Source organism: Papio anubis, chromosome 14 (assembly GCF_008728515.1).
Source record: "Papio anubis isolate 15944 chromosome 14, Panubis1.0, whole genome shotgun sequence".
NCBI lineage: Eukaryota > Metazoa > Chordata > Mammalia > Primates > Cercopithecidae > Papio > Papio anubis.
Genome location: NC_044989.1, coordinates 91,867,245 through 91,892,192, shown reverse-complemented (window position 1 = coordinate 91,892,192; position 24,948 = coordinate 91,867,245). Strand labels below are relative to the sequence as shown.

At 46.2% G+C, this 24,948-nt stretch overlaps 1 long non-coding RNA gene across 2 annotated transcripts in view; it reads right to left on the bottom strand.

Annotated features, from left to right (window-relative positions):
- LOC101013385 overlaps positions 1-18,820 on the bottom strand; it is a 153,599-nt gene extending 134,779 nt beyond the window's left edge. The window contains exon 1 of one of the 2 annotated variants that reach the window (XR_002516850.2): positions 18,461-18,820. This is a non-coding gene — a long non-coding RNA (uncharacterized LOC101013385). The remainder of the gene's footprint in view (positions 1-18,460) is intronic. The other variant, XR_636842.4, reaches the window with a different exon arrangement.
- Between the last annotated feature and the right edge of the window lie 6,128 nt (positions 18,821-24,948).

The window sequence follows — 24,948 nt, the reverse complement described above, 5'->3', positions numbered from 1 at the left end:
CTTAAATTAACACAGAGAGTTCTCCTGCAACTAGTGCTTCAGGGCCCCTGGTCTCCTAGTTCTGGGAACCAAGTGGGATAAGTGTCATCAGTCTGGTGGAGCAGGCAGGCCTCCTGCTGGCAGCCTGCCTTCTCTGTGGACCCTTGCCCAAGCACAGCAAGCCATGGGGCTGGAGGCTCCATGGGGTCAGAATCTCATCACATATTCTATCCTTGACCTTTCATTTCTTTAAGTTGCTTTTAAGCCACATTTCATAAATCAGGACCTGCTGTTACATAAAGCAGTGGTGGAGAGTCCCAGTCATCAAAGGCAACTACATGTCATTTGGTGTTGGCCCTGCCTTGTGGCAGGGGTCCCCTAGAGACCTATGCTAGGTGACTAGAAGCATCTTCTGGACTCAGCAGGAAAGGGGCTAAGACCCACTGATACCCAGACCTGCATGTCCAGGGACAGTGTCAAATTTGACCTGAAACATTAAGAGTTTAAGGCCTTCTTGTTTTACCGTTTTAAAGGGATAATTTCTGACATTCTTGTTTTTAATAAAAAGGAAAAACACAGAGTTTTTAATGATGTAATTATAAACTGGTGCAAAATGAACATGTGTAGCCCTTGTTCAAAAACCATTAAGAATTTTCAGATGGTACAAGCAGGGCATTAAACCAAGTCGGGCCCTTCTGCACAGGGGAGGCCCTAAGCGACTGCACAGCATGCACGCCTGTGAGGCCGGCCCAGCAGACATCGACATCGGCCACGGGTCCAGCAGGGAGAGTGCCAGGGACTTCATGGTCTCACTGTAAGGCCTGCAAGGTGGCAAGACAGAAGCACAGCATCCTAGAAAGACTTCTTCGAGAAGAGGTTCTCAGTCCAGCCCTTGGTGCCCTCCCAAATTCCCACACCCATGGGGTTTGGGCCGACGGCAGCCTCCACTCGTTTGGTTTGTCTCAAGCTCCACTCTTGGTGGGTTCAGTCTCCTTCTTGTAGGTCGCGTCCATTCCTACTCTTGAGATTATTTTCATCAATCTGGTTTAGTTTTGGCCCCAATCAGGCCTATTTTTTATTTGGGTTGCTTGTCTACATTTCACACTCAAGGTCAAACTTTCTCAATATGCAGACACTAAAATGCCTGGCCTGGCCTGTGCTCAGGTCTAGTTGTCTGTGTTTCCCTGAGCTGACCACGCCCTGGATCCATTTATGCCGAGGTTCTCTGAAATTCACCTCCTGAAGGCTCTCAGCTGCTCTGGCTCCAATGGCCCTCCCCTGCGTTCACTGTCCGCTAGTTCCCATTATCAGGCCCGGACTCCTTCCTGTTTCTGGCCCATATTCTCTAAAAGCTCTGAGCTCCATTCCTCTACCTCTTTGCCCTGAAGTCACATGGGAGTCAGAAAGACACAGACGTCGTGTCAAAGCTCTACCGAATCCCACATTCCAACTGGAAACTGCCCACTGGACACCTCCCCAACACATAAAACGTATCAGCTTAAATATCATAATTTCAGCAGGCAAAAAGTGGATGACTTCATAAATAGTCTGGGAAAATTTGCTACACGTTTAGGATAAAACGAAACCCCCTTACTTCAAATTATAAACAAAAATAAGTTCTACTTGTTTTGAGATGTTAAGCTTTAAAAATAAAATTATTAAGTATCAGAAGAAAAAAATGTGAGGATATTTTTGGAATCTAGGAGTAGGAACAGACTTTCTAAGCAAGACAAAACCTGGGTGTTAAAAGGAAAATAATAACTACTTAAAAGTGAAATAGTCCCGTAATATAAATGACACAGTAAAGAAAGTTAAGACAGGATGAGAGACAGTATTTGCAGCATATATATCAAAGGCTTAAAATCCATGATATTAGAAAAGTTCCCCCAGAACAACAATGAATAAAGGGAAGAAAGGGAGAAGGAAGAAAGGAAGGAAAGGAGGGAGGGAGGGGAAAAGGAAGAGACAGAGGGAATAAAGGAGGGAGGGAGGGGAAAAGAGGGCAAATATTATGAGGAGGCAATTGATAAAAGAGCAATTAACAGGCAGTAGGTCTTCTTAAACCAATCTTCCCCAGAGCAAATATATATAAAATCAGTATTTCTGGAGGCTGAGCTTAATCCTTTACTTTTTTTCTGTGCTTAGCTACAATTTTATTGGATTTTTACCGTAAAACTAACTCGTCAGCAAAGAGGGCACATTTTAAATACACCTTCTAAACGCAGAGTCCTTCTGAGTTATGAATGACTGCAAAGTGGCATGACTACAAAAATTGTTCTAAATAACATTATTCTAAATTATTCTGCAAGATTATTATTTAGTCTAAGAACTATATTATTCCAAATTTTAAAGGAGATTAATTACGGGAGAGATGATTTGTGCAATTATCAAATATACACAGAGGACAGGACTGGGAGGAAATACGCCTGATTAGGAACAGTGGGCAGCTCTAGTGGTGGGAATGTCGGCGGTGAGTTTTATTTTCTTCCTTGCCTTTTCTTCTAAACCCCTGCACCTGGCATCAAGACAGGCACTGCCACCTGGGCACCAGCAAAGCCCTTCTCTGTTCGGGGGCAGCCAACCCTCAGGGGCACCTCTGCTCCCAGGGTGTCTTTCACCTGGGGCTTTTATGTTTTCTTCAGACATTACCTTAAAGAAACATACTATTCACATCCCACAGACATTTTTTTACATGGTTTTTGTGTTGCTTAAAATAATGTCCTCAATTTTACAATAAGAGGATTATTTAAAATTTTAAAAGTTGACGCTTGTAGCAAACTACTGTGACCTGTGGTGCCTGCATCCCCTGCCCGGCCACGAGGGTGTCCCGGCTGGAGTCCAAATGCCCCCCAGCTGCCTGCTGACATTTCTGAGGTGGGCAGGGATCCATGGGCCTCTCTTTGGCCCACTCCCGTGCACGTGGGATGTCCACAGCTGGGGCACCTGTGTGTGGGCACCCGCCCTGCAGGTCGCCTCCAGATCTGAGTCCTCACTCCTCCGCCTCTTGACTTTGAAGTCAAGGTTTCACTCTCTTGACGAATACTCACTGCTGAAGGCTACCCTTGCTACTAAAATAACTTTCCATGAAATACTCTGAAAGAAGCTTCTTGACTGTAAATGCCATTATATTATCAGAAATGCCATGTTTGTGTGCGGTTATGTCTTGTGTAACTGACTCCACCGGATTTTCGAGGTGAAGATTGCTCGTTTTTGTCATTTCCAAAACCCGACATTCTTTCACTATAATGTGGCAACTTCTCAGTTCTTTAAACTATTTTTTTCTTTAAGTTCTTACGAATTGATGGTTCCTGTTTTTCTGAACTGTGTGTTGAACCCGTGCTTCTGCTAGGTTCAGAGTCACCTTTGTTCAATAACTAGCAAATGAGGCAAAAAGGTCTCACATAAAATGTGACTTTGTGGTCACTTGGGAGCCTCCTTCTCCTCTCTTTGTAAATTTTAATTTGGAGAGACGAGTGTGAACCTCCAAGGAGGGAAAGGGAGCAGGAAAATGGCAACGTGGGTGAAAGTTCCATGTTCGGGCAAGGTGCTCGGTGTGAGGTGAGACTGCTGTCCTGCTCACATGGGAACCGTGGCTCGGCCACCAAGCTGGCACGGAGTACAGGGACCCGCATAGAGACACACTCTGTAGCCCACCAGAGCATGGATCACATCCCATATAAAGATGAAATGAGTCTGTCTTTCTGTTTTTTCTTTTTAGCACATGTAAAGACCAAAAATGTTCTTTGAACCTCAATTTTCTTTTGAACCTTGATTTAACTTTTAGGAAAAGTTAAATGAAAATATTGTATTCACCCAAATAAAAAATGATTTCCTGCGTCCAGATTGATTGCTCATCCATTAGCAGCAAATGTCTCTCGAGTAGCTGAACCACACCAAGCTGGACCTGGGACTTGAGGAGCCCCCTTCGCCCTCCGTCACAATGCACGCTGGATTAGCATCTGCTAGGGCTGCCGTAAGAAAGTACCAAAAAATAAGTGGCTTAAACAATAAAATATGTCTCACAGTTCTGAAAGCTGGAAGTCTGAGATCACAGTGCCCACCGACCCAGGCTGCCTCCAAAGGGAAGGCTGTGTTCCAGCGTCTCTCTCAGCTTCTGGTGGTGTAGCTGTGTAAGCCCGGTCTTCACATGGTGTACTCCCTGTGTGTAAGTCTGTCTTGAAATTTCCCCTTCTTATAAGGACACCAGTGGTATGGGATGAGGGGCCCACCCAACTCCAGCATGACCTCATTTGAACTAATTACATCGGCAATGGCACTGTTTCCAAATAAGGTCACTTTCTGAGCTGCCAGGGGCGAGGACGTCCACATGTGAATGTTGGAAGACACAAGTCAACCCGTCACACACATGGAGGCCCTAAAGGATGATTCACACACGTCTGGACTCCTACTCACTTTCTTAGTCGTGGCTTCTACCAGTCCTCTTCCCCCAAACTCGTTGCCCTGAAAGCAAGTTGCCTTCCCACTGAGAACGGACCATTTGCTTTCTTTTCCTTCAGTGTCAGTGTCTATGCTAAGGAGAAGGTTGTTTTAAAAGCAGCTCAAAATCCACCAGACTCCTCAGGAAGTACCTCTCAGGGAGGCCTCCAGACGGGGCTGCTGTGCCTCAGCAAAGACCTCCAGCTGCCCTGGGTCTCCTGACTCCCGGGCTTTCTGATTCTAACCTCATGGGTGCTCTGAGGGTAAACCCCAGGAAGTCCTGTAGGCCCCGGGGCTGCTTCTGTGAGGACAGCTGTCCCCTGCATGCGCGTGGGGTGCCGTGTGCTCCTGAGGATCTGGCTGGGGCAGGCAGGGCCCAGTGCCACATGGGCTGGAACTGTGGCTCCCCGACTTGTGAGCTGGCTCTGCTTCCCGTCTAAGAAATGGGGATGAGCATGTAGGGTCACTAAGGGGCTTAAAGTGTGTGAACTCCTTAGAGGCGCACCTAGCCCAGAGAAGAAACCTAAGTCAGCCTCAGCTCCTTGCGGTGCCTTCTGCCACAGACAGCATTTGTCATCGCTAGGCTGGTTTTTAAAACAAATTTTTGACTTGGAAAGGGTCTTCGGGAAAAATTAATATTTTTTAAATAAATAAATAAAATCTGAGATTAATTCTTTTGAAGACCCAATCTCCATTTCCTCATCCATCTGTTTTGTAAATACAATCTGGTGTCCAGGTGACTCTGAGGGACTGGGACCCTCCTGAATTACACAGCGTCCAAGTCACTGCTCTCATTTCTAGCTATCAGATTGTCCCCCGGGGAATGGAGTCTCCGCCCCCGGGAGCTCAATTCGAAACCACGACTGACCCTGAGGATGGCGACTCCCCACTCAGACCCCCTGAGGATGGCGACTTCCCGCTCGCTCGGGCCCCCTGGGACTTTGCTGGGGCTAGAAGACCACACACAGCGCATTCCCTAAAGGCCAGGGCCTGGCCATCCATCCATCCATCCACACTTCCCCTGCGGATGCCTGGATAAGCTCAGGGCCCCACTCACCCTGCAGAGGAGGAGGAGAGACCCAGCCAGCCCTCCTGGAGCCCTGACATTTACAGCTGCAAAGGTAGGCAGCTGAGCTCAAACACACAAGCCAGGCCTCTCAACACAAAAAGAGGTTTAACATTAAAAAAAAAAACATTGTGAGGCTGAGGCAGGCAGATTGCTCGTTGTGTCCAGGAGATTGACACGAGCCTGGACCTTGAACACAGCAAAACCCTGTCCCTACAAAAAATAGAAAAATTAGCCATGCATGATGGTGCATGCTTGTAGTCCCAGCAACTCAGAAGGCTGAGATGGGAGGATCACCTGAGCCTGGGGAGGTCGAGGCTGCAGTGAACCGTGATCGTGCCACTGCACTCCAGCCTGGGTGAGAGTGAGACCCTGTCTCAAACAAAATGAAACAACAACAACAACAACAAACCCATTTTGATAGATTTTGTGGAAAATAAGGAAGAGAAGAAAAAGGCCCATTCTTTTTTGTTTATACCATATTTGCATAAAGAAACTCTGAAAAAACATATAAGAAACTAAGAAAAGGGTTGTGGAGGGAACTGGATGGGAGATGGGGATGGGTGTGTGTTTTTCACTGGATACCTTTTTATTCCGTTTCATTTTTGAATCCTATTCAGAAAAATTAGAGCTGGAAATCCTATTCCCTCATTTACCACATTTACAGGGTGAAAGAGAAATTCTGTATCCTCATCTCAAGAGATGCTGAAAAGCATCCGTGGAAGGTTGGCACCACCTGTCATGAGCGCCTTTTTCCAGATGAGTACCTACAGCACCTGCCTGGGCACAAGAGTTCCCTAGGACTCATCGCAGAGCTTCCGGTTGGATTCCCTGAGGCCATGGAGAATTGCCAGGGTAGGGGTTACAAAGAAAGATGCCCTCCCTTGGAAATAATTTGTTTGAAGTCTCCTAATCTGCAAGTGGTCTTAGAAAGTAGGATCCAGCAGACCTGGATGTGTGCAAGCTATTGGAGATTCGTGGTTTCTTGGATGACGCTGGAAATTCCACCTCTACCTCAAGCTGTGCACCCTCAAATCTCAAAAGCCTCAGTTTACTCATCTGCAACATGAGTTAAGAGTGCCTAACCCCCATAGGATGGGAACGATCATGTTAAAAGACATACATTCTCCAATCCCTTCTGCTTCCAGGAGGCCCTTCAGAATAACATTGATTCACTACACACAGTGTAAGCAACATGACTGATCTCTCGTAAGTCCTGCAATTAGAACCTCAAACATAAGAATCAAAGAGTGCCACTTTTGCAGCAGTAGAAGACTAAGAAATTGTAATAATCCTTTGAATCCGTTTGCTCAGATTACTCCCAGATTACTCTGGGACTATTTTCTGACATATGAAGAACAGTTTCTATTTCAATAGGGTGTCCATTGCCTGCCACCACCTTTTCATTTTCACAGAGAAGGGTTGAAATTAGAATTGAGAGATTCTGATAATTCTGGCAAGCTGAGGGCAGGTGGGGGTGAGGATGGGCTGACAGCGGCTGCATTACTCTAAAGGGCAGGGAAGGATTTGGGGGCAGCACTTGTTCCCCTCTCCAGTGGCGTTCCTGTTTTGTCCAAGTGCCCCTCTGATGAACCCAGTGGGTGAACACAGAGCAGGTGACACACACTTTGGACAGGTGAGACAGTCGGCGGGTGAGTCACCTCCTTACCAGGAACCTCTGGTGTGCAGTCACCTCTCCTGCGGCTGGGTGGCAGTCTGTACTCATTCTGTGTCTTACCTCTTCCCTCCTGCGCATGACTCTGAGCAGGCACTTCTGGGGACTTCAAAGAGACTGTCATATGCAGATGAGATGAGCCATGTGCCTGTCAGGCCCGGCTCAGCAGGGCCAGCTTGAAAGGCATATCTGAATTGAATCAAATGCATCCACCCCACAAACTGAGGATGTGACTATGTATAAACAATGAAAATTACAATCATTGACAGCCGAGCGTTTACATGCTCTGGATGTTGGAGGTAACTTACGGCCTGTATCTAATTCACAGCTGCCCTGAAGTTAGCTAACCTCGCCAAAAGTTCTCCGTGCTTGAGGATGCAGTAAAGAGAGAACAACAGAGAAGGATGGGTATCCATCAGGAGAAGCCTGGCTGAGCGTCTAAATCATCCCCACCCGCTTCATTCGTCTGTGGGATCACTATCACATATTTGATCATATGATACATTTCATAACTCCCTTTACCCCCATCAGTGAAACTTGTGCAGCAAGGGGAGATATTCGTGTTCAATGCGGTGTCCGAGAGCACTGGGATAGTGGCAGCAGTGAAGACAATCGCTAGTGGATGTCACAGGTCTCTGCTCTTGGTCTTCACTGATCCAAGTGGTCTTCTGGTGAAGATGCAAAGGGGATACCACTCCAAGTTATAGACGACATGGAGCTTCATGTTTTATATTAGAGAATACATGGGCTAAATCTAAAAGACAACACCAAGGATAATGTAAAGTTCTACTTTGGTTAAAGTTTTTTTAAAAACTCACCACCTCATATGCAGAATGATCCCAGCACTTTGAGAGGCAGAGGTGGGAGGATCACTGGAGGACAGGAGTTTGAGACTAGCCTGGACAACATAATGAGACCCCCATCTCTACCAAAAAAATATTTTAAAATTAGCCAGGCATGGTGCCACATGTCTGTAGTCCCAGCTCTTCAGGAGGCTGAGGTCAAGGGTCACTTGAGCTCAGAAGTTCAAGGCTGCAGTGGGCTATGATTGCTTCACTGTACTCCAGCCTGAGCGACAGAGTGAGATCTTGTCTCTAAAAGATATATATATACACACATACACACACACACATACACATACACACACACACATATTTAGAGACATGTGACTTTGCAGCACGTTTCCACACAGAGACGCAGGGAGGTCAGCTGGCTGCGAGTGCCGTGCCCGGGTGCAACAGATGGATATGGTTGCCAAAAACCAGACAAGGGAGGTCACTGTGCCCACGTGAAGAGGGACATTGGAAAGTTGCCAAGTAGATGCTGTGGAAGGCAGCACAAGGTCAAGGGTAGCTGAACACCTCAGCACATAAAGAATCTTTCCAGGAACGATGAGAAGAAGGAAGAGCTTGAACACAAGTGGTGAGGTCCATGCAGTCGGAAGGGCTTTGGTATGGAAGGAGCTGGGGCTCACGCAGTAATTCAGCAGTTTCTGGGACAGAATACATGCTCAATGACTATGAATGGGCATGTTGAGTTATCACCATCCTTCCCATCACGGCTATGCTTATATGACTTCGGGGGCAGAGCTAGGTCCAAACCATGGATGTGCCAAAGAATAGGCTTTGGATAATTTATAGAACATCTTCTCAGCTAGTGCTTTGCAGTGATGCGCTGGGCTGCCTCTGTGGGAGGCAAAGGGCTTGTGGATTAGACAGCCCTCTGAGGGCTCATAGAGAAGGGCTTCTAAGGTGGGAAGTGTCCTTCACACTGACAATCGTGACTCCAAGTAAAGGTGTCTTAGTAATGATGACTCCATGCTGGATGATTGGGCATCCGCCACTGTGGGTCACCTCGCCCATGTATCACGGAGGATCAAAGAGGACCCTCGATCATGGCCACACAGCTAAGCAAGAGGAAGGCAGGACTGGCCTAGGGATTCTGATTCCACAGCAGCAGAGTTTTTAACATCCCCATGGTGTCCCTGATTCTCTCTTCATGACCGTGCACTAGCTGCCATATTCATACAGGAAAGCCACCAGCACCAGCATCTCCCCCACTAACAGCCCTCCTCACAACCGCACTGCTTCTCACCTGCCCTGAGTGGTCTCAATTAACATTCATTGAATAACGAATAAATAACTAAACAGATGGACAATTGAACCTCTTCCCTTACATGTCCAGCACTCTACACCTAATCCTGCCCCTGGGTGTCAGCAAATGAAACCTGGAGGCAGGATTGTGGTACTCCTCCAATGCCGGGGTTGGAGGAGGGAGATCATTGCTGGAGTGGAGAGCTGGGACCCAGAGAACAGCTCCTATGGTCAGGAGTAAATGGCAAAAAGCCACTAATTCCAATCCAAATAGCTAATGCTATTGAATACCTACCACGTGCAGCACTTTCCTAAGAAGTTTTCATGCAAGAACTCTTTGCATCCTCCGAACAACGCTCTGTGGTAATTGTTCTCTATTCCTAGTTTACGGGTGAGGAAACTGAGGTCAGTAGGTGTTAATACATGCAGTTGCCATGCATGCAGTAAGTAGCTGGCTGAGCTGAGGCTCAGCCCTGGCGGTGGCTTCATCATTGTGCCTTCTGAGCCCCTCCAAGGTCACATGGCCCAGCAAACTACAGCCAACTGGGGAGTAGCCAAGAGTAAAATCATGTGGGGAATTTGAGGGGTGACTTCAGGGGAGGGATGGCCCCGCGTTTCAGTCTGTGATCCCACACACAGAAGGGCATCATTTGTGTAACTTGAGCAGGCAGAGCATGGGAGAGAAAAGAGGCTCAGGCCTGGGGCCCTGGGTCTGCTCATCTCCTCATCGCCCTGTTTCTTGTCAATTGTGCCTGAATGTAGTGTAATGCCTCTCCCTTAAAAAGCCAAAAGAGTAAAGTTTGGGAGATTTGTAGGACACTAACAAGAACCAAGCCTGAGGCTTATGTATGCCAGTCTAACTATTAATAGTTCCTGGAATGGCTTTACACAAACAAGAATAAGGCTGTCTATCCCCACGCAGGAAAGTTCATGCACAAATACCACAAGGCTGGACAGTCTGGCTGCACGTGCCCTGCACCTGGGGCCCCCAGCCCAAGGGAACTGTCAGGACAAACAGCAGAGGTGCTCTGGGTGCCAGGGCATCCTCCTCGACAGGTCCCTTACCCTGGCATGGGCATGTGAGGCCTGAGAGCCCACTGGAGGTGGAGCCATTGAGGTTTCCACTAGTGGCCACTCGTGGCCGAGGCCAGGGACCCCAACCTGACTAGCCACTGCTCCTGGCCCAGGGGTTATGCATCTCGGAGGGGTCACCAACCCCTCTGAAGACCTGCCTAGTGCTACTGCAGGACTCAGTTCAGGCCCTCCACCTCATCAGAGTGACAGCTCATCTTTCAAGGCTCCCAGATCAGGAGTCTGTGTTCCTCATGTGTGCTGTCCAACCTGGTAGCTACACGCCACATGCAGTTGTGGCCATTTAAATGAAAATTAATTGAAATTAGATAAAACTTTCAATCCAGTTCCTAGTCACAGTAGCCACATTTCACATGTGGTTGCTTAGTAACCACATGTGGCTCGTGGCCACTGCATTGACCAGCACAGATGCAGAACTGTTCCATCCTTGCAGGAGGTTCTATCAGACCGGGCTGCACTAGAGAGTTTGGGAAGCCACCTTGTGATGTCCCCGGGTCCTCAGAGAGTTTTCTGTTTCTGCCTCTTCTGCTGTCACTGCTGTCTCTTGGCCTTCAGACTGAGACAGGAGGCCCAGGCTGGGTGAGGCCCAGCAGCAGCTAGTAGCAAGCAGGACAAGGCCCACAGAGGGTGCCCCATCAGACATTGCTGGGTGCATTTGCTGAGACCGGGAGCTCACACCGTGGCCAGGAGAGCAGCGACACATTTCCAGCAGCAGAGCCTGTGGTTAGAGGACAGATCAAGAGAGGTGTGGGGACCACCCCAGCTGGAGCAGGCCTTGAGCAGCTCCCAGAGCCCCCCACACACTGAGGATCCAGGTGTCGAAGTTGCAGTGGTAGCAGCCACCGCAGACAATGGAACTCCCGCCCAGGTTTCCTGGCATCACCTAAGCCCAAGATCGCTTGATGACATCTGGAGCATTGTGACAAGCAAGGATCCCCAATAATGACAGAATTTCAATCTCCCAATAACTAGGTAGAAAGGGTGAGGTAGCGCAGGGAGAGCTTGGAGCAGATTTCACGTAATTTAGAGATTTCTAGAGTAAAGTTATGTCACATATTTGATCCCTTAGCATTATAGGCTGGAATTCATACCCACTAAACAAATACATTGAGGCAGTGTAGCACATTATTACAGGGGGAATAAGGAGGCTGAAATTAAAACAGGGACAGGACAGATAATCCTGTTCTGAAAATCCTGCTTGTCATTTCCAAAGCTCGAGTGAGCATTGAGGATGTCGGGCTCACCAACAGTACATGAAACCAAGCCTGCCTGCCTTCCTCAGAGGCAAGAGTTAGGTCCACATTTCCCGCCGTGCATCTCTGGGTAATCCAAAATTCTGAAGCTGCCCCTAGAGAGACCAGCCTATGTTGGCCAGGGCAAGTCCTTCTGTGATTGCTCTCTGCCCTCCTGGGGCCTGCATGCCCGTTGGGCACACTGGGCACAGTGCATGGGGCCCATGATACTGTTAGGGGCCTGAAAAGTGTTTTAATTTTGATTTCTTTTAAAATCAGAGGAAAACCACAAATAAATGAAAATGAATGTGTAATAATGAATCAGCCTGAATGACATTTATCTTTCTGCCAGGGCAGTCACATTCTGCTTTTTCATAAGAAAGTAGTCTGCAAAGACCAAAGTAACTGGGGTCCCTGGGTGTCACCATAAGGCCATGACCCCTGCCCCCATACCAGAGACCTGAAAGGCAGCTCCACACAGAGGTGACCCTGACACTCTGACAAATACTCCTACAGATTGAATGTCAGCAGGAATAATTTTCCCACCTCCATCTGCATCCGGCTCCAAAAATAGTCAAATATCCAGGCAAAATAACTGGTCACTCAAAGACCTGTGACCATCTGCCTGCTCTGCCATCCTTAGCACTGGTTTCCTTCCTCCATGTTGTGTTATGGCTTCATGAAGGCTGCTGGAGTTCCAGCCATCACATCTGCGTTCCAGACAGGGGGAAGGAGGGAATTCAGGTGCAAAAGGCTAAGCCTACTAGAGGGCAAGCTCCTTTAGAGAGCTTTCCTAGATTCCCCAGCTAATCCTTTCAACCTACATCTTTCATTGGCCACCATATCTGTAAAGGAGACTAGGAAATACCGTTTTTTAACCAGGCACACTGTTGTCCCTAACAACACGGGGTTGTGGTTGACAACAGAGGAAGCAGAAGAGAATGCATACTAAAGTCTCTGCAACAGAGTTCTGAAGAAAACCAGATTGACATTGTATAGTACTCTGTCCTGTGAGTGGGCCTGGGGACAGATCACTCAGCTTCTCTGTAACCAGGGTCTATGTGTTGAAGTAACCACATTGCCCGCACCAGAGGCATCAGGAAGGGTACCAAGGAGATGGTAGCTTCAAGGACTTTGGACAACTTAGAGGAGGGTATTCAAAGGGACAGAAGTCACTTGTTTGATTTTCGTATTAAAATCAAGTAGGATTTCTTTTCATTCATGCATTTAACCAGTATTTATCATGCATCCGATAAAGTAATAAGGACAATCCAAACACTGCTATGTTGACTGAGGGCTGACTTGGGGCCAGGCACTGTTCCGGATTCTTTGCACAAGTGGCCCCACTTAGTCCTCAGAACCATATATGGTAGAGTCTACCATTATCATCCCCATCGTTCAGATGTGGAATTGGGACAAAGAGGGGTTAAGGATCACACTGTTAATACATAGAGGGTCCCAGCTTTGAACCATCAGCCTGGCTCTTAGACCCCAAGGAGGTGACAGTGAATTGGCAGACAATTCACTCCTATTTTTGTCTTTCTAGTGAAACATATATAAGCCCAATTATGTAAGGCCATCATAAATTCCCCCCAGGAGACTGGCACCAGGAATCTCTGCTGTGTCTGGGTTCATGACTCACCCCTTCCCTCAAAGCCAGCTCTTTCTGAGTCAGGACCGTGTCCTTTGAGTCCCAAGGTGCAGCAAGGAAACTGTCCAGACTTGGCTTCAAAAGTCAGGCTACTTTCCAGCAAAGAGCCAAATGGCTGGGTTGCTTAGAATTTTTAGAACAGGTTCATCTCCAAGGACATGGAGCCTATTCACATAATTCAACCTGATCAAAGGCCAGAGAAGCTGAAACTGTCACATACCCGTTATCTACTGGCATAAACAAGGCCAAAGGGATTCATAAGGAGGTGGTGGGTTTTGGAGGGAGGGTGCTTGCTGCCATTTCACCTTGGACCTGAGTCCCCCTTTGTGTGCCCCTTGCTCTGCATCATCTCAGGGCCTTGCCTCACTCCTCCATCTTTCTCCTCCAGCTGCTTTACAGATAGGGTGGCCAGTAAAAGACTAGGGTGAAAGTGTTAGCTGGGAATTCAAGGAAAGGCCTGCAGAGGAATCTGACATCTAGGAGGCTTTGCCTTTTGCCCACTACTTCCTTCCTCCCTTCTGTCTGGAATGCAGAAGTGATGGCAGGAGCTCCAGCAGCCTTCTTGAAACATAAGATAACTTGGAAGAAGGAAGCGAGTGCTAAGGATGGCAGAGTAGGCAAATGGATGAACAGGCTGCCTGTTGACCCTTGTCCCAGACAACCTGTTTCCTGTTTGAGGACGGGACAGAAAGAGCAACAGAATCCTTTTTCTGTGCAAGAGAAATTAAGCCTGACTCTTTTCGAAACCCTTGCTATTTTACACATTTTCGCTTGTACCTAGTTGAATTGATAGAAACTTACACATCCATCTCACACTCTGTAAGTTATTTGTCCAGCGAGAACAGCCAAAATAATACATTTTCTGCCATCATTAAAATTCCTGTGATTTTTAGTCTGATAAATTTTTTAAAGGGCAGGATGAAGAGAAGAGCTACAAGACCCTGTAGCAGAAGCCCTCACTCGCAGGGTAATCACTCCTAAAAGCAAAAGATAAGCAGGAAAACCACAATGGATAAGATCTGCTGTCACCCTTAGCTTTTCTGATTACACAAAGTGCAATAACCTCTATTTTTTTAATCAGAAGGAATCCTCTCACACCACCAAGCATCCTGCCCACTCATCCTTCCTGATGGCCCAACTTCCTTCTGATCTATTATTGTCTTTTCCTTGCCTGAGCTCTGTGATCTAACCAGAACCCTCCAGAACCTATAGAGAGTCCAATCCTTGCCCGACAGCCCTGAGCCAGGCCCATACCTGCCTAGCCTACAGCACTGGGGGCAGAGGGAGATCCTCTGGATTATGGCACAAGGGGAAGTTGCAGGAAAAACTCCCCACAAATTAGCACCAACTACAATTGACCAACAAAGTGCAGATACTTCTCGGCATTCAAAGCCTAAACAATCCGGATGGAGACGTGTAAAGCATTCAATGCTTCATGTTGACAGGCCGATACCAGGTATTTCACTGACAGGTGAAATAGCAGAGTGACGGGACAGAGTGATCAAGGCAGAGTGATCAAAAGGACACAGTAGTACTTCTTTAGGACCCTGGCAGAATGGAAGAGAGCATCTGGCTTCTAAGGCACTGCACAAACTTGAAAGATCTTCTTCAGAATTGACAAGGAAAGGCCATGTTATGTTCACGCTGGGTTAAGTTTTAAGTGTATCTTATTTAATTTTTTTCAATATGAGTCATCTCCAGATACTGCGATGATTTCCAAATAACCCGAATCTAGATGACTAGAAATTCACTCTAGCTGGCTTTAGACAGGAAGCGTGAGGACAGAATCCAGCTGCTTCCACTCCAGGGTAGGTCTGAAGCCAACCGTCCTCAGTTTCCTGGCCTGTGGCTTCAGTCTGGTTGGATTACACACAAAGCCCTGCAGAGCTGCTGCTTTTCCTGATTCTCCTGCCTGAGTGAATGCAAGGGGCTCCCCTGTTGCCGCCGACACGTTCTTTGAAGCAGATGCCATGCCTGATGCCTGCTGGAGAGTCCCACCGCCTTGAGTGAGTCAACAAACCAATCATCCTTCCCATCTTCCAGGATGGATATTGGGGTGGGGAGAGGGTAAAGGGAATACCGTAAAGTTGCTACCATATAGTTAGGGCTGAATACAATGGGAGTTCTTATTGTGAGATGTCAATGACGATGACCATGATGATGATGATGATGATGATGATGATATCTAGAACTCCAGGTTTTCCTGGAGCGAACCAAGGAGGATTCCCCATTTACCTAATAAATCAATGTCCTGTAAATGCAGAACATGCCATGTAATTGATGACGCAAGAGGGATCTCACTTCCGGGGGATGCGAATCAATTCTTTATGGATTCCCACAGGGCAGAGGGACCCAGACGGAGACACTAAGCTTTCTGTTATATTTCTGAACGAATGAGTATGTACGTAACAGTTATCGTGTCTCCTTGTAACTTGTGTGCTAATCATAAAATCTTCACAAGAACTCATGACACTCGTGCTATGACTATTCACATTTTACAATGAGGAAGGCGGGACACCAAGGAATTAAGTAACTTGCCAATATAGGGACGAGTTCACCACACAACAACAAGGGGTGGGGACAGCAGTCAGGTACTGTGGAAAATGCTGGACATGAGGTAGACCAGGTGCACCAGGTCCAGGTGCTGATGAGAGGTGGAGAGTGGGAGACAGGTCCAGTGAGCCACAGGCCAGTCCCTAGGCTGAGGGCACCAGGACAACAGGACATTGGCCAACTTCCAGCAGTCATCACTGGCTGCATTTCATTTTCGCAGTTCGATTAATACATGCTATATATTCAGAATGCCCACGGCCTTATTTCTTGATGACAGAAGTGATAATGTCAGTCCCCCCACAGGCTTGTTTCTCATGGGTAGGAGGTGACTCAACTCCTAATGTCCAGACAACTGCCCAAATTCTGCATGAAAAAACATGATCAATGTATGGAATAAAAATCAGCCACCTCAAAACCCTTTGAAGGATTGAAGGACATGGGACCCAGTGATAAGCACATGTCTGGGACCCGGCACCTTCTCTGAAACAAGGATGAGTGAATGTTGGTGTCCACACCGCACGGAAGCGCTGTCTGAGGCAGTTTGCCTTTTACTGGCTCCCGTCTCCATGAAGGTGGCACGTCTCCAAGTGCTTACAAGGAGACAGGGTCTCACCCTGAGAGGACTCACCCAGAGAGACAAGCGGGGCTGCTCTCCCGGCTTAGAAATGCCTGGCACCTGACTTGTGGAGGCTCCTAGTTGGCACGGGATTGTTAGCCTTGGAAACAACCACTGCTCATGTTGGAACTGCAGGATCTTTCTTGAAAAAGGCGTGGAGCTAACTCAAGGACCACAAGCCCAAGTGCCTTCAGAGGGCAAATTAATAAGAGAGTCTAGCAGAGTTAGTGTTGATGGAGCTCCTTCTCCATTCAGGCCCTGTTCTGGGGGCTGGGCGGATGCTAAACCATGGGGACCACACGGCAGCCCCACGAGGCTGGCAGGCCCTTAGCCTGGCTTCTGAGCCTCCCTGTAATCGCACTCTCCAAGCTTTGTGGCATCAGGGTGTGGCAGCGCCTGAGATCCGGAGAGCTTGGACCCCACCCACAGTTATCTCAACACCAAAAAAAAAAAAAACAATCCTGAGCAGGCCAAACAGAATCTGGTGGGGGATGCCTTCACCAAGGCTGCATCTGGTCCTAGAGCTGCTGGTTTGCAGCCCAACTATTTCATTTTATTTTTTTAATTTTCTCAATATGTATCTTCTTTTATCTATAAAAGAGTAAGGTTCTGGGGAGGTTTTCTTCCTTGGGATCTTGTTCTCTCATTTTAAGCTGACTTAATCTTCCCACGCTACACGTCACATGCAGAGCGCCAACTTTGAAGTTTACTCGGTGACCGACTCTCCCGCCCAATCCCTCGGTGAGGTGACGTGCGAGCAGAACATCTCAAGGCTCCAGATGCAGCCTCAGCCCTCAGCTGCCCTGGCCTGAATAAACACTAGATTTTTCAGAAACTATGTTCAACCTGTTCCCTCAAGACAACCTAAAAATCGTCAACGTTAGCCAAAGGTTGGAAGCCAAATGTGTTAACTCCTGCCTTAGAGACAGATCCCTTAGCAGAGGGGGTCTCTCAGCAGTAGCCCAGAGGAGCTGGGACCCAAGCTGGGAGCTGGTCACTTACACAAGGAGGGGCATCCTAAGTCAATTTTCACCAAAGATCCACCGGCCAAGCCTTCCTACGGGGGGCCGGCCAGCCACCGTGCTGTGCTAAGGGGCAGACTGAACATTCTCTTAGCTGCTCCAATTTTAGAAATTGGGTGCTGACTCATTATTAACCCAGGAAGCCCACACACTCAAATGACTGTACTGAAAAAGCTCCCTGTCATACCCTGCCTACTGATGTGTTGCTTTTTAAGCAAATTTGAAAAAATGTTTATCATAAGGTATTTATGACATTTTAACCGTTTCATTTACAGTAACTAGAACAACATTTAAAAAAAAATGTTTCCTGTATTTTACTTGACAGTAAAGCTAAGCTTCATCGGAATTCTAACAGCCTGAGAAATACCTATCAAAATCAAGTCAGGCCTCAAAGACTGAGTGCCCCCCTCCTCAGTCCTCCCCAGTCCCCCACCCCCAGCGCTAGCCCCCAACATTTTTATGTTCTTCCTGATTTTACTACAGTTTGTGACTTTCAACGTTAAGGAAAAGGAAAGGACGCAAAATAAGCTCCTGCAATCATTCATATGCTTTTAGAGAAGGCAGCCAAAGTTCTGCCTCTCTGGTATTTCTTGCACCGAAATTGGGCAGCTCCGACCACGAGGCCAGAAATGGCTCAGGAGCTGCCTCTCCTCCACCTCTGAGAAGCGGAAGCTCACCCAACCTCAGCAACCCTGGGTTAGCACAAGTATACCCACTTCCATCTCTGAGCTTCACTCTGGCTTCTCAGAGGAGTCCCGAACAGCTTATTTTCCAGCCAAGCACTGCAGTTTCTTCCAAGACAACAGAATGTGCAACCGGCATCTACATTCTCGCAATGAAGGACCGAGAAACACCTCCTGACAGTCACACTACAGGACAGTAACCACAGGGCTGGAGGCAGAGGCAGCCACTTTTCTAAAACGACAGATCTTCAAAGTCTGAAAGAAACGCAGTGTCCCCGCCAGGACGCAGCAGCGTTTCCCACAGCCCAGACTCCAAGGCAAACTGCAGAAGCGACCCTAAAAATGACAGAAACATACTCACCAGGGAGAGGCTGGTGACTCCACCTTCCCAGGAACTGTGCTGTGAACATCTGAAGACAGGCACGGGCTCAGGCACCGCTTGTCTAGAATGTCAATTTGAAACTTAAAAAGTGGCGACCATCCAGTCATTTATTTCCCTCCATTCCCAATGATGTACACACGACTAAGAAGGAAAAAAAAAAAGGCGCACACCTCAGCCTTCATTCTCATTGGAACGAGATGACTCATGCTGACTCATAGCCACCACTTCCTCTCCCGACATTCTCTTCATACTTGTGAGCTGGACTGGTCCGGTTCCCAGGGTCCCTGCAGCCCTTCCTGGAAGGGCAGCCTTCCTGATCCTCTCAGAGAGACCCAAACACTGACCCCACATGGGACCCAGGGGTCGCCCACACAGGGGAAATGCTTTATTTAGGAGTCTTGAGAACAACTGGAAAATAAAATGCATGAACTTTGTGTGCATTTGAATTTCAAATACATACTAAGATTTTGTAATGTGCTACAGGCTCATGTATGAAATTCTTGTTCTTTTCAAGGCAGTTCAGAGTAGAGAGAAGGATGAGATATTTTCTTATTCTTTCAGGTGTTCAGGTTTACTTTGTTCTGGTGATAACCAATGCAGTGCCTGTTTTCTTCTGCATATGTTCCTCTGACACAACAATTCACAAGAGCTAAAATCATCACCTCTTCAAAGCTGTCTGTTGGGGGGTTGGTGCCCTGTTCTTCAGTTTACATGACTTACATCTTTTCTATCCATCTTTCAGACTTCAAGAATATGCTAGATCCAAATAGTAAAGCAACAAGGAATTAAATGAAGGTAGAGCAATCCAACTCTTAATAGTTGTTGGAGAATGTTTATCTGCAAGAATCAAGAATTGTCGCTGCCTCCTGGTTTTCTTTTGAATAATGCAGAGGGCCGGGCAGCCTCCCACAGCTTCAAGCATTTTTAAATTATGAGAAGCACTGGGTGTGAGCAGAATCCATGTGATCCTTAGCAGCTGCTCAAGAAGCCAGCAAAGCTGCTGTGATTGCATTTGCCCAACTCAAGGTTTCTGGGGGTGACATAGTCAAGGTCATGGATGAACAATGGCGCCCTGGAAGCCTTTTTTGGCTTTGTACCTGATGCTATGTAGGCTATATTCTGATACTCCTAAAGGTTTAGAGTAAATACGGAAATAATATTTTGTCGGAGGCATGAGACCCAGTTTCCATTTACAGCTAGATTTGTCTTAGGGAAAAAATGCTTATTCCTTTGCCACATCTCAGATCTTTTATCGGGAAATTCAGGGCATTTTTTCCATCAGGCAGTACCAAGTGCGGTGAGTTCCCTATGAAAGTTGTAGCATATTGGCCATTTGGCCAAATAGTCTCATTCCTTGCAGTTTTGTTTTTTATAGTTCTTTCCCCCAGGAGAGTTAAAAGCCTGCTGGTTTTCCAGAATTTAGGAATGCCTTTATTGTGCAATTCATTGCAGTGCATTTCCTTTAGGGGGAGAGTGGAGAACAGGGAGGAGGCACAGCCCCAGAGACAGTCTTCAGCCCAGCCCCTGTCATCCACAAGGGGCTTGTCTGAGGCCCCAGGGGTGTGGCAGCCCCACTAGAAGAATGCATTGACCAGGATCTCTGCAGAGATGTGGGTTGTTATGTTTGTTCTCTATGTGGAAAGCCAGCCTTTACCTTCTTTATGAAGACTTTTATTAAGTTAACTCGTTAATTCCTGGGAGAACTGAAAATAAAAATTAATTTCAAAAAGTAACACCAGGGATGAAAGAAAGAAACGTGAAATAGTTAGAAAACATGGGGTCCAAGCAGGGCCATACCTTCCTGCCACATTAGAAGTGGTTTCTTCCACAGTGGCACTGTGGAGCCTTCTGGAACATTCTGAGGCCTTAGACACAGCCAGGCCTGCTCCCGAAGCAGCAAGTTAGACTGCCACCATGGAGGATGAGTGAAACTGTGTCCCCCGAGTGCAGTGTCTCATTCGAAGATAATCCCAGAAATGCTAAATCTTAATTCCTGATTGACTTCAGCCCTTCTCATTTGGAAATGGGCCAGAAAGTGGGGAAAAGATGCTAGTGTGAGAAGGGGGAAGCCATTCCCAATATACTAATAAATAAATCATTCATTAAGGCATATGAGCACCACCCCCCACATAATTGCTAATATGGAACTTTCTGGAGTAGCTTCTCTTTAAGCTGGCTCTGAATATCCCACCAGAAAGGAAACAATGATGACATTTTAAACACCGCTACATTGAAAACACTGAACATCTGCATGCTCTTTCCCCAAAGAAAATAGCCCTGGAAAAATGTAGGTTTCACGAAATTAGGAAAACAAAACAAATTTCATTTATAAAGACAATGTACAATCCAGCATGTCATAGAATTATTATAAATAATGATGATTCGCAGTAAAACTATCTAATATGTGCCAGCAACTCTCCAAAACACACACAGATATTAAGTCTTCTGATCCTTCTGGTAGCTCTACACCAAAAATAGTGATATCTTGCCCATTTTTTAGCAAGGAAACAGAGGAGTTCAGGAGCCTGCCCAAGGTTGCAGAGCCTGGATGTGCGCCCAGGCCTCCTGGCTTCAGAGTCCACATTCCTAACCACCAAGCCAGGCAAATTCCCACAAGTGACTTTTTAAACATCTTCGCACACACATTCCCTGAGCTCATGATGTATTCTCCCAAATTCTGCAGACATACATGAGGCAAAGGCACTTTCGCTTCATTTGAGAAGTGAATCAAAATCCTAATTTTCAAGTGATCGATCTCTTCAAATAATATCAGTTCTATTTAATGAAAAGAGCCAATTAAAATTACACATTGGACACTTCCCAGAAAGTACCATGAAGCTGCCCACACTGCCAATATCTCCAGCTGTGCTGCTCCTCCTACCTGGAGGACACAAGACCGTCAGAGGCCCTCACATCCCTTCCTTCACTTATACCTTCATAGCAAGTCTCTTCATCATTCTCCATCCAGGAGAAGTTTCATGCCTTCATTTCAAATCTAGACCCTCCCCGATACACCTCATTTGTTCTCTGGGATTTTGCTCCTAACCAAATTTAGGCTCTTTCCCTCCAACATCTTTAATCGCTTCCTATCTGTGGACCTAAACACAAGCTCAAGTCTCTTTCATCCCAGTAACACCATCCCTGCCTTTGACCCTGTGGAGCAGACCCAGTGGGTACCCCCACATTCATTCCATCCCTCCCCCATTGGTAGCAATCTTGACATTTGGTTAAGATGGACCCTACCCTCATAGCCAAGGGAGTGTTCTCATCGGTTAAGCAAAACAAGGGCCACAGCCACTGGGAATGGCTCCTAGATGGGCTCCCAGGCCTATGTCAGTTAGGGCACATTTTTTTCTAGCCACAGTGGTAAGCTCAGGGGTGCCCAACTGGAGCAAAAAGCCCAAGGCTACAGCGATTGCCTCAGGGAAGAAATAACAGGGAAGAATACACAGAACTAAAGAGTCTCCTTCTTGCTCTAAAGTTTCAAAAGTCCAGGACAAGGTATTTACTGTAGTTTAAATCTGTTCCTCAAAAGCTCATGTGTTGGAAACTTGGTTCCCAATGCAGAAATATTGAGAGGTGGGGCCTTTGGGAGATGATTGGGTCATGAGGACTCTGCTGTCATGAATGGACCCATTCATCCATTAATGGATTAATGGGTTATCACAAAAGTGGGTCTCATATGAAAGCCACTTTGGCCGTCTCTTGTGGGTCCTCTCACCATGTGTTGCCCTGAGCCATCTCAGGACTCTGCAGAGAGTCTGCACCAATAAGAAGCCCCTTACCAGTTGCAACCCCTCAACCTTGGATTTCCAAGACTCCAGAATTGTTAAAAAATAAATTTCTCTTCTTTATAAACTAGTCAGCCTCAAGTGTTCAGTTATAGCAACAAAAAAATGAACTAAGACAGTATTATAAAGAGAAAAATAAAAAGCCTTGGAAGAATGGGTGAAGTCAGGCAACAATGTATCGTTGTACAGATTATATACTGCACAACCTAACAGAGTAAATTCATACAAGTTGTGATGTGTACAACCATATGTGGCAAAGCTAGGTGTAGTAACAGGCGATACCATCCCAAGTTCACATAAGGATTGCACAGGCTGGGTGCTGAAGAGAGTTAGAAGAAAAAGGATAGAAGGAGGGGTGTGAACCCTGTTCCCCAAGAGGGGTGCTGGGAAGGAGAAGCATGATCACTCTCTCCAGAGCAGTTGAGGGACTCTGAGAACAAAGAGACATCTGAAATTGGGATGATAGGATATAAGAGTTTGATTGGCAGCCGGGCTCAGTGGCTCATGCCTGTAATCTCAGCACTTTGGGAGGCTGAGGTGAGTGTCACGAGGTCAGGTGTTCGAGACCAGCCTGGCCAACATGGTGAACCCCGTCTGTACTAAAAATACAAATATTAGCAGGGCATGGTGGTGAGTATCTGTAATCCCAGCTACTGGGGAGGCTGATGCAGGAGAATCGCTTGAACCTGGGAGGTGGAGGTCGCAGTGACCCAAGATTGTGTCACTGCACTCGCCTGGGTGACAGAGCAAGACACCGTATCAAAAAAATAAACAAATAAAAGAGTTTGAAAAGAGTTTGATTGGCAGTGCTTCTTTCTTCCTTACTGGAACTTAAACTTAATATGGTGCATCTTATAATTGAGGGCATCTCAAATTGGATGTAATATAGTCTGTAAAGTTAGGAAATTGCATGAGTTCACCACAGAAATGAATGTAGAAAAAGAAAGCAGGAACTGAGCCCTGGGGCCCTGCAGCTTTAAGAGGTTGGGGAGTGAGGAGGAGCCAGCAAAGATGGGAGTGGGGAAGTAACGGCTGGTGAGGTGGGAGGGAAGCCTAGAGAGTGTAGGACCTTCAAGGGCAAGTGAAGAAGGTGCTTTAAGGAGGAGAGACTGATCACCTGCATAATCACTGCTGAAAGGCCATGTAAGGTGGAGACAGAAGAGCATCTGTGGATTTGGGGAAAAAAAAAAAAAAAAAAAGAATTGTTGGGTGAAGCTCTGAATTGAGTGAGGAGAGAAAGGGGAAAGAAAATGAAGACAGAACAGACACTGCTTTCTAGAAATAAGGCTGTAGCTGCAGGGGGAAATGAGGTCAAGAGAGATTTCCTTATTTGTTAAGATGGGAAAAATAACAGCCCATCTGTGTACTTATTGATAGAAATAATTTAGTAGAAAGAGAAAAACTGATGTTGCAAGAGAGAGTGAGAAGGAATTTGGTGGAGTAGAAAGAAGGCTAGAACTTACTGCTCAAGGAGAGGGTTTGGGCTTGGTGAAGGAGAGTCTGTCTACATGACAGGACATTGACCAGGCCGGGAGGTATGCTCTCGTAGTTTTCATACTTTGTAATAAAAGAAACATCAATTTTAAAAATTCAAAACAAATAGAACATGAAAATAGTCTGTCTACTAAAAACCTTAAAACATTACAGACAAAACTAAAGTCCCCTTTGGTGATGTTGTGGGATTTTATTTATTTTGATTTCTGAGAACTAGTCCATTGTATGGATATACCACAGGTTGTTTATCCATTCACATGTTGAGGGAAATTTGTTTTGTTTTCCACGTTGGCTATGACAAACACAACTGCTATAAACATTTGTGTACACATTTTTGTATGGATGTAAGTTTTTCTTTTGTCTAAAGTAAATAGTTAATGTACTACTGCTGGGTGATATGGTAACTGTATGTTTACCCTTACAAGAAACTGTCAAACTTTCTCCAAAGTGACCATACAATCCTTTTTGTATTTCCGCCAGCAATGTATGCATGAGAGACCAGTTGATCCTCATCCTTTCCCCTGCTGGTATTGTCAGTATTTTTAGTTTAGCTGCTCTAACGTGTGAGTCGTGGTATCTCCACATAGCTTTAATTTGCATGTCCCTAATGACTAATGCTGCTGAACATCTTTTCATATGCTCATTTGCCATCTGTGTATCTTTGGCAAAGTGTCTATCCCATTCTTTTCTCCACTTTTTAACTGGATTCTTTGTTTTCTTACTGTTGAGTTTAGAGCCACCTTTATACATTCTAGGTACAACTTTTTAGATCAAATATGTAATTTGCAAATATTTTCTCCCAGTCTATATCTGGTCTTTTCATCCTCTTTAACAATATATTTTGCAGAATAAAATATTTTGATGAAATCCAATTGAAGTTATCTTTCTTTTATGGGTAGTGCTTTAGGTCTTTTAAGGAATATTTGCCTAACCCTAGTAATGAAGATTTTTTATTCTAAAAGTTTTGGACTTTTACATTTTATATTTAGGCATATTATCAATTCTAAGTTAATTTTTCACAATATGTGAGGTTTAGATTGAGGAGTTTTCTGACTGAGGATATCCAATAAAACACCATTTGTTGAAAAGTCTTTCTTTCCTCCATTGAATTGTTTTTGGGACTTTGTAAAAAAATCACTTGGCTGGCTGGGCATGGTGGCTCATACCTGTAATCCTAGCACT